The sequence below is a fragment of the Notamacropus eugenii genome, chromosome 3 (genome assembly GCF_028372415.1).
Source record: "Notamacropus eugenii isolate mMacEug1 chromosome 3, mMacEug1.pri_v2, whole genome shotgun sequence".
NCBI classification, from domain to species: domain Eukaryota; kingdom Metazoa; phylum Chordata; class Mammalia; order Diprotodontia; family Macropodidae; genus Notamacropus; species Notamacropus eugenii.
This window is the reverse complement of record NC_092874.1, coordinates 487,350,078-487,364,024: the sequence shown is the minus strand read 5'-3', so window position 1 is coordinate 487,364,024 and position 13,947 is coordinate 487,350,078. Positions and strand designations below refer to the sequence as shown.

Sequence of the window (13,947 nt, the reverse complement as noted above, 5' to 3'; positions counted from 1 at the left end):
CATCTTTCATGAAATTATCAAGGAAAATTGCCCTGATATTCTAGGACCAGAGGGCAAAATAAATATTGAAAGAATCCACCAATTACCTCCTGAAAGAGACCCCAAAAAAGAAACTCCTAGGAATATTGTGGCCAAATTTCAGAGTTCCCATGTCAAGGAGAAAATATCGCAAGCAGCAAGAAAGAAATAATTTGAGTGTTGTGGAAATATAATCAGAATAACACAGGATCTGGCAATTTCTACATTAAGGGATTGAAGGGCTTGGAATAGGATATTTCAGAAGTCAAAGGAACTGGAATTAAAACCAAGAATCACCTACCCAGCAAAACTGAGTATAATACGTCAGGGGAAAAAATGGTCTTTCAATGATATAGAGGACTTTCAATCATTCTTGATGAAAAGATCAGAACTGAAGAGAAAATTTGACTTTCAAACACAAGAATCAAGAGAAGCATGAAAAGGTAAACAGGAAAGAGAAATCATAAAGGTCTTTCTAAAGCTGAACTGTTTACATTCCTACATGGGAATATAATATGTGTAACTCTTGAGACTTTTCTCAGTATTTGGCTTGATGGAGGGATTACACACACACACACACACACACACACACACACACACATACACACACATACGCACACACATGCACACGCACGCACACACACGCATGCACACGCACACATACACACACGCACATGCACACACACACACGCACACGCACATGCACACGTAGATAGAGAGCACAGGTTGAGTTGAATCAGAAGGAATAATATCTATAAAAATTAAAATTAAGGGGTGAAAGAGGAATATTTTGGGAGGAGGGAAGGAGAAATGGAACGGGGCAGGCTATCACTCATAAAAGAGATAAGAAAAGTCTTTTTCAATGGAGGAGAAAAGGGAGGAGGTGAGAGGGGAAAAGCGATATTTACCTCCTTAAGGAGGGAATGACATGCTCACTCATTTTGGTATGAAAATTTAGCTTACACTACAGGAAAGTAAGGAAGAAAGGGACAAGCGGGGTGAGGGAGGGCAAATAGGAGGAGGGAGTAACTAGAAGTAAACACTTTGGGGAAGGGACAAGGTCAAATGAAAGAACAGAATAAATGGGGGACAGGGTAGGTGGAGGGAAATCTAGTTAGTCTTACACAACATGGCTATTATGGAAGTCTTGTGCAAATGACACATATACAGCCTGTACTGAATTGCTTGCCTTCTCAGTGAGGATGGGTGGGGAGAGAGGAAGGGAGAGAAGTTGGAATTCAAAGTATTAGAAACAAATGTTGAGAACTGCATATAATTGGGAAATAAGAAATACAGGTGATGGGGTACAGAAATCTATCTTGCTCTTCAAAAAAAGAGAGAAGATGGGGATAAGGGAAGGTTGGGGTGTGATAGATGAGAGGGCACATTGAGAGAAGAGGTAATAAGAATGCAAGGTGTTATGGGGTGGGAGGAGAGGAGAGATGGGGAGAAAAATTCGAACTTAAAATTTTGTGGAAATGAATGTCAAAATCTAAAAATAAATAAAACTATAAAAAAAATTTACAAATAAAATCAAGTCCAGGAGTTTTTGAGTGACCTTTCCTAGCAGTCAGATCCAGAGACAGAAAAGTGATCCCCATCCTGTCAAGGCTCCATGCTCCCAAAGACCAGGCTGAAGTCCAGCCTCAGAGCCCTGGACCCTGGGAAATGGACAATATGGGATACTCCTGACCAAAAACAGAGGCTCTCAGAGGACTTACTGGCAAGCACAGGGCTCTGACCCTTTCCTGGGGCTTGTACCTCCGAGCCCATACATCAGAGGTATGACAGGAAGTGTCACAGCTGGTGAAGCAAAACTCCTTTATTTGGCCCCTCAGCAAGGAGCTGGACAGAGAGTGTTCAAGGACAGTCATAGTGCCCAGTCTGTAGTGTTCCCTCCTCAGAGACTGACACAGTCCAGGGCAACATCAGAAGAACTGGCTGCTTGGGTTTGGGACTTGGAGATGAAAGACCTTAACTTGAAGACACTGAGGCAGAGGCTGACAAGTGATAGATTTATTAAAAAGCTGCTCTCTGCCCCACTCAGTCTATCAGTTAGTCAGTCCACAAGCATTTATTAAGCCTTTACCATGAGTCAGTCACTGGGCTAAGTGTTGAGCAGACAGAGGGAGGTAGAATCATAAGCCCAGCCCTCATGGGGAAGAGAGCCTGTAAACAGTGCAGAACAGAATTCCCCAGGGAAGACTGTGGTCCTTTGATACCACACCACCTGGGCATACTGAGCAGGATCTGAGAAGCCAGAGGCCATCCCAGGCAAAGGCAGTCAGAGTCCTGGAGCTCCCGACAGGAGACTGTGGGCTTGGAATACATCTCATCTCTGGAGAAACACATCATTTTGTCAAACAATTTTTCCCTCTTTTTGTACTTGCTTTGAAGGATGGTTCTCTGAGAGGAGGAGAGTGAAAAGGAAGGATTTGTTGGGAAATGAAAGTGATGTTGTAAAAAAAACAAAAAACAAAAAAGAGAGGTCAGAGGGTCTCCCTGAGCCAGATGTCACCTAGTGGGAGGTCCATGGGTGGTAGAAGATGGTCTAAGTCTTGCGATGAAGACACGCCTGTCATGGACCTTGCACCCTGACCCCTTCTGCACACAATGGGGATGGAACAGAGTCTCTCTGTCTGCCAGGGACAGTGCTGGCTGGCCCTCCCACCCACCACCAGGGTCCCTGCATTAGAGCATAGTGAGGCTCACCTGGCTGAAGCATCTCTACCTGTGATCTCCCTTGTCTGGCTCATGCTGGTCTCCAGGTCCAGCAAGAGAGAGGCCAGGCAGCCCCTTGAACCACCGAAGAATCAGACTCTGACAAGCCTGTGCCAAGGCCAACCAGAGTAGGCAAGTGTGCCGCAGCAGAGACAGATTGAAGGAGGAGAGTCTTAGAAGACCCCAGACTCAGCAAGGAGGGATCTGCCTCTGGCCCCTTGATTCAGAGCCACCAGGTGGAAGGAATCCAAATGGGAACAAAGGAGGAAATGGAAGCAGCTAAGGGCAGTGACTGAGAAAATGCACTCTGTGCTCCTCCTATGGGCCCAGGATCCTAGGGGGCAACTGGGGACAGGGAGCTGTTGTCCCATTCCTGGGTCTGTGTATGCACTCAGAGCCTCCCCTGTGAACACCTAGGGTCAAGGGAGATATTGGAGGCCCCAGAATGTGCCAATTAATGCAGCCCCCAAAGGTCCTACTCCCCTAACCCCCACCAATAAATTTTGGCCATTGTACGTCGGAATTTCCTTATCATTTCAGGAGGACTCATGTGGATCCCAGCAAGTGATTTTTTGGAAGGAAATGAGGCAAAAGGAAAAATAAACCTCAAACACAGAGTCCCATCCAAAGTGACTCAAAAACTTTGGGGACTCCAAAACATAGTTCTGTTTCTCTTTAAGTCAGAAGGGTTGCTTTTGAAAAAACAGTTCACTCGCAGCCCAGAAGGCTGATTGGCAGTCTTGACATTTTCTGTCCTCCAACAAAAGCCTTCCCTGAAATCTCCAGAAGCCCCTGCTGGCCTGAGGACAAAGACCATTCCCTGCAGGAGGGATGAGAGCCAGGAATGTAAAGAATTCTAAGGTCTCCTCCAGCATTCAAATGTTAGGACTCTGTAACCTGGAAATTGGGGGCCCTGAGACCTCTGTCAGTAATGAGCCAGCTAGGAAATACCAGCTGAGCCAGCGACTGCCCAGGAAGGCAGAAGCCCCAGAGCCCCTGGGACAGCAAAGGGACTGTGGAGAGTTTGCAAGAACCTGATAGAGGAGAGGAATGTGGAAGATCAGGGAGATGGTCTTAATTCAAAAGAAAGTCCAGCGCCTTTACTTTGTGAGTTATTTCCTGTTTATGCTCCAAAGAACTTATGTGTCCATATCTGTTTGCTTCTTGTCTCCCCCAGTAGATTGAGCTCCTTGAGGTGGAGACAGCCTTTTGTCTGTCTTTGAACCCCTAGAACTCAGCACAAGGTCAGGCACATAGTGGATGCTTAATAAATATTTTTGATCAATTGATTTTTAAGATTTGGAAAATAGAATTATTAAATCAGAGTCAAAATGACAGGAAAAGGGAAAATTGAAGGGAAAAAAAGAAAACTTCCCAAAGCAAAGCTTAGCCAGAATGAAAGGGCCACGAATGAGGCAGGCTGGCTGGCACAAGTATCAATGTAATCAACGTCCTATAGCCCCACTGTGAGATCCCCCCAAATACCATCTGAACATGGAAAGTATGATCATTACGAATAATAGTGACTGAATGTTTTCTGATCCAAGAGCAAGAAAATTAAACAAACATCTCAGAGTTTGGAGGCCCCTCAAAGACCCCTGGTCCATCCTACATCAGCCACAGATTGGTGAGTAAGTCACCTCACTTCACCACCAACTCTTGGCTCCTAGCCATGTCCCCCTCTGCAGTAGAGTGGAGTCAGCTGGTGAGGGGGATAGCAAAGATCTCCAGGATCCGGAGAAGGATAATTCTTTTAATGAAATATTTCATACTATTCTTGTGAGGACAATGAAAGCACATTGTTAAATAATGAGGAATATCCAGTTAGAAGGATTCAGAGCTGGCTGGATGGCAGAGCTCAGAGTCCATGGTTTGGCATCAGTGGGATAAGAGGTCTCCAGTGGAGGGCCCCAGGGATCTGTACTTGACACTGGGTTTTCTGACTTTTTTTAATGACTTGGACAAAGGCCTAGACGCACATTCATGGGTTTGCAGATAACACAACGCTGAGAGGAATGCTGACACAGACACTGATACAGCCAGGACACACAAGAATCTTGGCAAGTTAAAGCATTGGGTTAAATCTAATAAGATGAAATTCAATAGGAATCTAACACTTTTTTTAAAAAAGAAAGCCACAAAGTCTTACAATTTGTGTATCCCTCCCCTCCAAAACAACAATAACCCTCAGCCATACAAATATGAGATGGAAGAGGCATGGTAAGACTGCACTCATTCTGAAAAAGATTCAAGAGTCCTAGTGGACTCCAAGCTCAGGCTAAGTCAGCAGTGTGGTGTGACCACCAAAGAAGCTAATGGGAATCCCCTGGAATCTTCCAGGTCAGACCTCATTTGGACACCCTGGGGTCAGTTCTGGGTTTCACAGTTTAAGGACATCCACAGGCTGCAGAGCAGACAGAGGAGGCAGCTGGGATGGGGAAAGGCTGTCGGTCCACATTCAGATGAGTCTCAGTTGGTTGCTCCTCTCCAGGTCCTCCCATCAATCTCATGGTATCCTCACTGGCCCCTTTGCTTCCATCACTGTCTCCTTGAAACCCATAAGCTTACCAACATCCTCCCAAAAACATGACTCACAATGCTCCAGCCAGGATCACTTCAGTTAAACTCCAAAATTTGACTCAACAACAGAAAGAGAATTGAAGCCATTGTATGGGAGGCTAAGGGAATGATTTTCTGGAATTCATCTAAGGATAGGAGAGACAGCTCAGCTCCACGTAAGATCTATATGGAGCCCTTCATCAAGAACCAAGGGGCAGACAGAGACCTCTGGAGATCCCTCCCAAGTGTCTCTTTCTAAATGTTAATGGGAGCTAATGTGTCTTGGGAAGGCTGGTGCTCTGACAACTCAGGCAGGTGGAGGGAGGTATAAAAATGAATGACTTTACCAATGTAAGCTTATGATGATGAGCTCTGCCCATCACAAGTAAGCAGTCGAATGCTAAAATCGTCAACACAAACAGCCCCTCTCCAAGTACTGTCTGGCAGCCACGTGGGGATTTACAAGAACAAGGCAAAGACCCCCAAGCCATCTTGGCATAAGATAGTGGGGGAAGGTGGGGGGGGGGGAAGCGTGGCCCTTTCATGGAATAGATGACTATAATAAAACTTGGGTCAAGGAACAGGGAAGAGACTGGGAAATGGGACAGGACTTTTCCAGAATAAATGACTGTAGGAATAAAAGAGCCAGATGAAAAGAAAAGGGAAAGGGACCAATGGGGAAATGCAGGCAGTTCCAAGGAGCAGCTTCAGGGGCAGAGGACCCTGTGATGTGCAGACATCAGTGTTGAACTGCTCCTGTCCTGTTTGATACTATGAATGCCGTCTCCTGAGCCCTCGATCTTGTCCTGGATCAGGACTGAGCGAACGTGGCTCCTGGCTCCAGTTAGTAAAGGGAATGGAGCTCCCCAAGACAAGGAAGGCCCTTCCCAGGTGAGTGACCAATGGTGACCTCTCTCCTCAGGTGCCCTCATAGACAGTAGCCTTGGTAGCTCAAGGATGGAGAGGCGCTCGAGGGATGTGATAATGCTGGGCTCCTGGAGAAGACCAATCCAGCATCCAGAAGGCAAGCTGAGCCGAGCATGTACCCTGAGAAGGGGCAAATCCCAGCCGGCAACAAGAGCCCTTTGTCAGCTTCCTTCATGTCCCTCATTTCTGACTCCACCAAGAACATTGGGCTTGCAGAGTCATCTCTTATAGTATTAATAGGTAACATTAATAAGTACCATCTCCCCTTGCCATAGGCACGAATTTGTCATTGCTGCATGATGGAGTGGTCACAAGGGAGGGCCAGAAATAGGGTCCTAGACTACCAGGGACAAGACCTAAGGTGGCGTGACTCTGGAAAAGAGAGAGAACCATGCTGGGTTTCACCCGAAGGACAGCCCCAGCAGGAGGAAGGGGCCCTGCCTTCAGAGCCAGGGTCCAAGGCAAGCAGATATCTCTCTCTTTCATCAGAAGGAACAAGCTGGAGAAGGTTCCCCTCCAAGGAAGGATCTAAGCCAGGGTCCCAAAGCTGAGGGCTGCTGCACGAGGCTTCCGCAGAACATTAGAAGCCAGGGCTGGTTGCAACCCATGAGCCTGGCCTATTACTAGGAGAGACAAGAATCAGACCAGACGACTGGTCTGGGGGATCAAACCTTGTTGGAAGAAAAGGGAAGGGAAAAGGAGGGAGGTGAGGGAAGGGAGGAAGGAGGAAACAGGAAAGGAGGGAGTGGAATAGACATTTCTTAAATGCCTACTGTGTGCCACTGTGCTCAGCACTTTACAAATATGATCTCATTTAGTAATGGGAGCCATGCCCTCATTTCCCATGTGTCTGCTCTGGCTGAGTTGTGTTCATTAACAGCTGTATGAAATGAGAGTCAACATCCTATGACACAGACTCAGGTCAGGACAGAGAGCCTCTCCTGTCAGGGCCTGGCATAGAACCCCAGAATAAAGAACAAAGCCCAGGATTGGGAGGCAGAAAGGACCAGATGGCCACAGAGATCTTAAAGTTCACTTCTGGGTTCCACAGCTAAAAACCTGCAGGGCCCAGGCTTTGAAGGCCTTTGAAAGCAACCCTGTCCTGCAACACCAAGACCCCTGGAGTCCTGCCCCAGCCAGGTCTAGATGTGCAGCTTTTATGCTGGGCCCAGCAGAGTCAGAAGGCCTCCTGGTTCGCACAAGCCTGTTCTCAGTCCTCAGATGCTTCCTCCATAGGGCTCTGGCTCTTCTGGGTCCTCCCCAGTTACATGGTGGCCTTTGGCCATTTTGACCTCCCGTTACGTACCCTATCAGCCTGCGGTCCGAGGCTCCTTGGTGACCCCTTGTCTCTGTAGTGTCCCTGCCCCTTCACTGGATCTTTCTGCTTCCTTCCCATCCTTACCCACCTTTGCTCATGCCTTCCAGGTTCTGGCTCCCAGCCCTGACTCCCCCATGCCTGCTGCCTGAGGCCATGAGCTGAGGCCTTCTCCAAGGGTGGAACTCTGAAGACCAATACTACTAGAGGCTTGTATTTCTCTGAATTTATTCAGACTAATATTCGCATTTTTGCCTCCTCAGGACAAGTGCAGGGTCAGGTGGCACCATGATTTCTGATGCCCTGTCTTCAAGTCAAGGAAAATGACTTGTCAATGGCCAACTGTGCCCTCCCTGAGAAGAGAGGACAAGGGTCCAAGTAAATCTGAGGAAATAAATAAAAGGATTGAGAAGGGAACTGGCTGCCTGAGAGAACAGGTGGTGAGACAGTAATGAGCCGACAGCTACAGGGAGGTGGGGGCGCTGCAGGAATGACCACAAGAAGCCTTTCTGCAGTGGGTGTATGTGTATGTCTATGAAAGTGTGTGGCATTGGTTTGAGTTTGTGTATGTGACTGTGCGTTTGAGTGTGGGAGGTAAGTGTGTAAATATGGTGCATGTGAGTGTGTAAATAGGAAGTGTGTATGTGTAAGTATGTGTGTATGTATGTGATTGTGTGTCTACGTGTGGGGGTATTTATGAGTGTGAGTGTGTGTGAGTGTGAGGTCATTGTGAATGTGTGTGTCAGTATGTTAGTATGGATGTGAGAGTGTGACAGTGTATAAGTGTAAGGGGTATATTACTATGAGTGAGTGTGATTGTGTGAGTGAATGGGTACTGAGTGTGCAAGTGTATATGTGGTTGGGTGTGAGTGTGTAGGAGTATATTGTGAGTACACATATGTATATGGGTGTTTGCACGTAGAGAGGTTGTGTGTGTGAGAATGGGTGTATCATGAGTGCACATGTGTGGGGGAAGAGGGGATAAGTGCGTAAGCACACATGAGTTGTCCCTGGTGCCTTGGGGCATGGAGAGGTCTTCTAGACTTCTCTGCCCCCATTTCTCAAAATGAGCCTGCATCTCTCCCTGGACACTTGGAGGCTGCTCCCAGGAAGCCCTTCCTGCCCAACAACCTTGTGCACTTGCTCCTGGATCCCCAAGCACTCCAGATCTCAGTCCCACTCCCTGTTTCCCCTTTCTTTCAGGTCTCTTTCCTTCATCTCCTGCTCCTGCTCCTTCTCTGACACAACCATAGAAAACTGACCCCTGACCTGAGTCTGCCAAAGGGCCAGGGCGAGGCATTCCACCCTTAGACAGTGGGCTGGATTTGGGGTGCTGATGGAGAAAAGCTCTCAAGCACTTTCCTGAGCCGAGCAGGAGATGGTGCCATCCTCCCATACAAAGCCACATCTGCCTCCTGACTCCTTCCATCACTCCAGACAGCTTTCTCCTGCTCATCCATTCATCATCTGATGGAGATAAGGAGTCAGGCCTTTGGGAACATGTGGAGCCTTTGTTATCACAACCTTTGCTCGGGATGAAAGGAAAGACGTACACCCAGGACAGACATAGAGCTGAGACCCAAGCCTGTGGCCAGGAGCCAGGGGAGATGCTGGGAAGCTGAGAAACCCCCAGTGACCATACTGAGCTTGTGAGAAGCCTCTTTCACATATCAAGGAGGGAGGGCATCTCCTTGTGAGAGGCCAAATCCTTAAAGCTAAACCATTGGCAGCTCACTATTGTAATGGATAGAGCAGCAGACTTGGAACCAGGAAACCTGGGTTCCAATCCTACCTCAGATACTAGTTGTATAACCCTGGGCAACTATGCCTCAGTTTCCCCATCTGTAAAATAAGGATAATATTAGCATCTACTTCCCAAGATTGTTGTAAGGATCAAAGGAGGAAAATTATGTAAAATGCCTTGCAAACCTGAAAATACTATACGTTTATCATCGTCATGATTATGCTCTCCATTGAGGTCTACGTTCCAAGCTCAGCTCTGTAGGACCCACCAGTCTGTTTGAATGACACACAGGTCACCATTCCTTACTTCAGCAGTTCCTGGCAGGCAGAAACCAAAGGAGGAATACCATTTAATACTTCCTTTCCCATAAGCATTTGCCTCTCTCCATGCATGAGAAGCTCCACAGTCATTTAATGTGCTCCTGTGGCCAGAGGGGAGAGGGGTGAGGTTTCCCTCTTTAACAAAGTCTAATAACTTGTCCTTCATGGCTGGTGCCCTGGGGCCAGGCACGCACAGAAGGGATTGTCCAAAGGAAAGTGCTTGTGTCCTAAGATACGTCTTAAAAGTGAAATTCCTAACAGAAAAGGGCTTTGCCTAAATAAAGGTCCCTGACCCCTAAGTATGAACCCGGCTTGGTGGAAACAATTCCATCAGGTCCTGGAGACGAGATCACTCAAGGACCATTCTTTGTCATTGATTCTTTGACAATTTCACTTCACTCTAGTATTTTCTCGTGCACAGCTGAGCAGAGAGAAGGAGGTGGGAAAGAGAAAGGCCTCTTGGAGCAGAGGAAAGGGGTCAAGACAACTGGGTTCAAACCGATTCATTCTATGACTTAAAATGACTTAAACCTCTTTGAGTTCCCATGGACTCATTTGTCCAAGAAGAAAAATAGCAGCTGCCCTGGCCTATCTGGCTCTGGCCCCCTCTCAGGGTCCTACGAGGATCTAGAGAGAGCTTGGAAGCAACAGACCTTGAAATAAGATGCAAATGCAATGGACTCTTCTTTTGGGACCTGGACACTCCCCCAACTCATACCATCTCTCCTCAGCTTCCAAGACCAAGGGGCTTTGGTTATTTGACTGATTAGGTGTAGTAGCACTGGGGGAGAAGAGACACCACAGAGAGCTGAGAGCCTTGAACATGGATAAGTTGTTCATAATACAGCCAGGAGTGATCTGTGCCCAGAGCAGCAAACCTGGAAGCGAGGATAAAAACCACAGTCACCAATGGCTTATGAGCAGAATCACTCACCAAGGGCATCCTTTAGGGCAGGGAGCAGGCAAAAGGTCACAAAGGGTATTCTACAGTAGAAAGATAGAATTGATAGGAAGGTATGGAGAATATAAGCCTCTACTATGTTTCCTGTTTACGTCAGATTTAGGAGAGCAAGATGGCCCAGGAGATCTTTCTCTCTTCATGACCTCCTTCTCCTCATCTCTTCTCATCTCAGCTTCTGAGGCAATGAAGGATTTTGTGACTTCCACGTGAATTACTAAAATTACAACATTTATCTCATTAATTCTTTGATTAACTCTGAGCTCCAGTCCCAGTTTATTAAATATCATTTAATACTTCTTTTCTCAAAAGTGTTTGCCTGTTTCCATACATGAGAAACTCCATAATCCTAACTTAAGCTTAAATAAATAACATGATTACTGGCTCTACTTTCTATAAACAGTGAAACGTAACAAAGCAAAGACATAATGAATTATTTAATGGACAGTCTATCCATCATGAGGACTCTCACAGCCAAAGTCAGCTTTAGATGGTATTCCAGTTCCTGACTACTCAATTCTGGGTAAGCAGTCTCATCACTCAGTTCTCTCAAGCATCCCCTTCATGTTTCTTCACAAGATAAGGGTTAAGTTAGTTCAGAATAAGCTTTCCATCCTCCTTTGTCTTCTCTTCATCCACCACAGTTAAGTCTCTCCAAAAGTTAGACAGTTAAACCCTTAGTCCCACATCTGTCCCCAAAAAAGACTATTTAAGTTGTAATTGATCACGATTACATTGCCTCTTAAAGGTAAAGAGTTCATATCCAAGTTATCTATGGCAAATATTATTGATCGAATTCCCCTTGGAAATGCCCTTTCAATAAGGTGTCTTCCAGGCAAGTATCAAAACTCAGATGTGATTCCTTAAAAGAAAAAACAACAAAGATGAATTTTTTCTCTAACCCTATGATGATTAACATCAGTGAGGTATAAAACAGGTAAGCAGACATATATTTACATAAAGATAGTCACTAATGGCACGGAGGTGATGCTTTGCCAAATCCAAGTTGATGAGGGATTCCCTGCAGATGGTGCGGTCCTCCAGATATCTCTACTTGCTGATGACACTGTAAAGACTGCCTCTAGCCTTACAAAAGCCATTAAAGAATCTCTTCATTAGAGTCTCTTATCACTCAAAATAATCTGACCTAATGATCCACACAGGAAGGACTGTGTGTGTGAAGAAGGCCTGTTTTCCAGGCTTTGATATGCAGGTGAATGGACAATCCACCCATCTGTCCCATCAGCACAGATACTTTGGGAAGAAACTAAAAATGGAAAAGGGTCAGTGTCCAGAAATAAGCAGATGGCTAATGGCAAGCTAGACAACCTTGGGGTAATTGGTAGTGTGTCTAGGCCCACTGACTTCTCCCTGAACTCAAAGCCCATCTTTTTAACATCAACACTTTTCGTGAAACTGTATGACTGCTGCTACTCATGGGACAGCACAATGTCTTATAAATCAGAAGTTGTAGATCAACTAAAGGGCAACAGAGAAGGACAGGATAGGCCAAGGCAAGCTCCAATACATTACTAATGGAACAAGAGAGTGGTTGCCCATGGGCAGCCTTCCTGCCCCACTGGTGTCCTATCAATGTCAGCAAAGTGGGAGGAAGATTCCACCATACTGGCAGATCTTCAGTGTAGGAGGAAAAGTCACAAGGGATGAGGAGTTTGTGTACTTTTGGCTGCACCACTGCCAAGAGGGCCCGCAGTCATGAGAGGCAAGATTTCATGAAAGCAATCAAGGCAGCCCATTGGCCAATCACAGGAATGCTGGTGGTAGAGCAGACCAGATTTCACAAAAGTGTTTCACAAACTTCCTCATGAAACCCAATGGACACAGTGTGCATGTGTATGAGATAACAGTATAAACTGTTGCAATGATTGGATTCAGATTGTTTTTAGTGGGCTAATTATAGTTTAGACGGAAGTCTTTAGGAGAGTGCCGCAAGGATCTTTGGTTGGCCTTATGCTGTTCAATATTTTTTATCAATGATAAATGAAAATTTCAGATGCCACAAATATAGGAGGGACAGCTAATTCAGCAGAGGATGTGATCACCATTCCAAACCATCCTCACAAATTAAGACTGTTAGCCTAACAGCAAAGGCAAAAACAATAAGGATAAAAGTGAAGGTCTAGTCTTGGCACTTGCCAACACTGAGATCTTGTGACTGAAATCCAGCTCAGGGACTGATCAATTAACAAGCACTTACTAAATACTTGCAAGGAGCCCGAAATTTTGTGGAGTACTAGAGATACAGAGACATCTCAGGGATGATTTCTGTCCAGCACTTGGTAAGTATCTTTCAAATTAGCTGCAGAATCTCTGACTCCTTTGGATAAAATCCAAATGCACCTTTAAGGCAATCAGCTTCTGACAATTTCCACAATGGAGAGGCTCTTACTGGGAGAGGGGAGGGAGGATGAGGAAAGATTCCATGTCCTGAGGTTGGGCATCTGCCTTTTTGACCAATGGCTCTTTTAGCACTAGAGTTGCAGATGCAGTAGCCCCGCTTCTTAGCATGAGCCCATGCTCCAGAACACAAAGTCCTCCAATGTAACCACCCATGAAAACACCAAACCTTTGTGCTCAGCCAAGTGTGCTGGAGGGCTCCTCCTTCCTCAAAGGCAATGTTTCCTTGAGCTGTCTCCTAGATACCATCCTACCTGCTACCTATGAGGTCATAGATTTATGCCTATTACCAAACTAAACAGGAAGACAGGGAAAGCACTCAGGTTTAAAGATGATGAATGATGGACTCCAGCCCCTTAATCCCACCTCCACAAAGGAAGCAATTAGAAGCACTGGAGATTCTACCATATTGTTCCCGTGAATCACCGATCTCCAAATGTCAGAGCTAGAGGATCCTTCTGAAGCATTCAGGCCCACCTGTAAATAAGGAGAAATCTCCTTTACAACCCATCCAACAAGATGTCTTTTTTTAGGAGATCCCCAGTGAGGCCAGACCTCCATCTGCCGAGCCAGTCCTTTGCCCAGTGGAACAAGCTACTAGCTGCCTCCCTGAAAACTCCCCCAACTGTTCCTCCTTCTTCCCTCGGAGCCAGGCAGAGCAAGGTCACTTCTTCTCCCAGGGGTGGGGCAAGTACCTGAAGGCAACCAACCTGCCCCAACTACACCACTGACAATGAATAGAAATTTCTTCTGGGCAATGAATATTTCATATTTGTCTTTCTAACCTCGGTATTGAGCACAATAACTTTACTGATTGATTCTTTAGGCTAAATGTACATGAAACTCCTGAACACTGTGTGATTTCCTTGACTTTCCACTTCACTGGGATCAGGCAAAGGACAGCGTTAAAAGATTTATCTAATAAAACCGAAGAAACAAAACAAGTATGCCAAATGCAGTCTGTTGT

The 13,947-nt window shown here is 46.1% G+C and overlaps 1 long non-coding RNA gene across 1 annotated transcript; it reads right to left on the bottom strand.

Annotated features, from left to right (window-relative positions):
* Positions 1-10,986: 10,986 nt before the first annotated feature.
* On the bottom strand, positions 10,987-13,181 carry LOC140531785 (uncharacterized). The gene is made up of 2 exons (XR_011976443.1): positions 12,781-13,181; positions 10,987-11,424 (listed from the first exon to the last, which is right to left on the bottom strand). It is a non-coding gene; the product is annotated as an uncharacterized lncRNA (long non-coding RNA).
* Between the last annotated feature and the right edge of the window lie 766 nt (positions 13,182-13,947).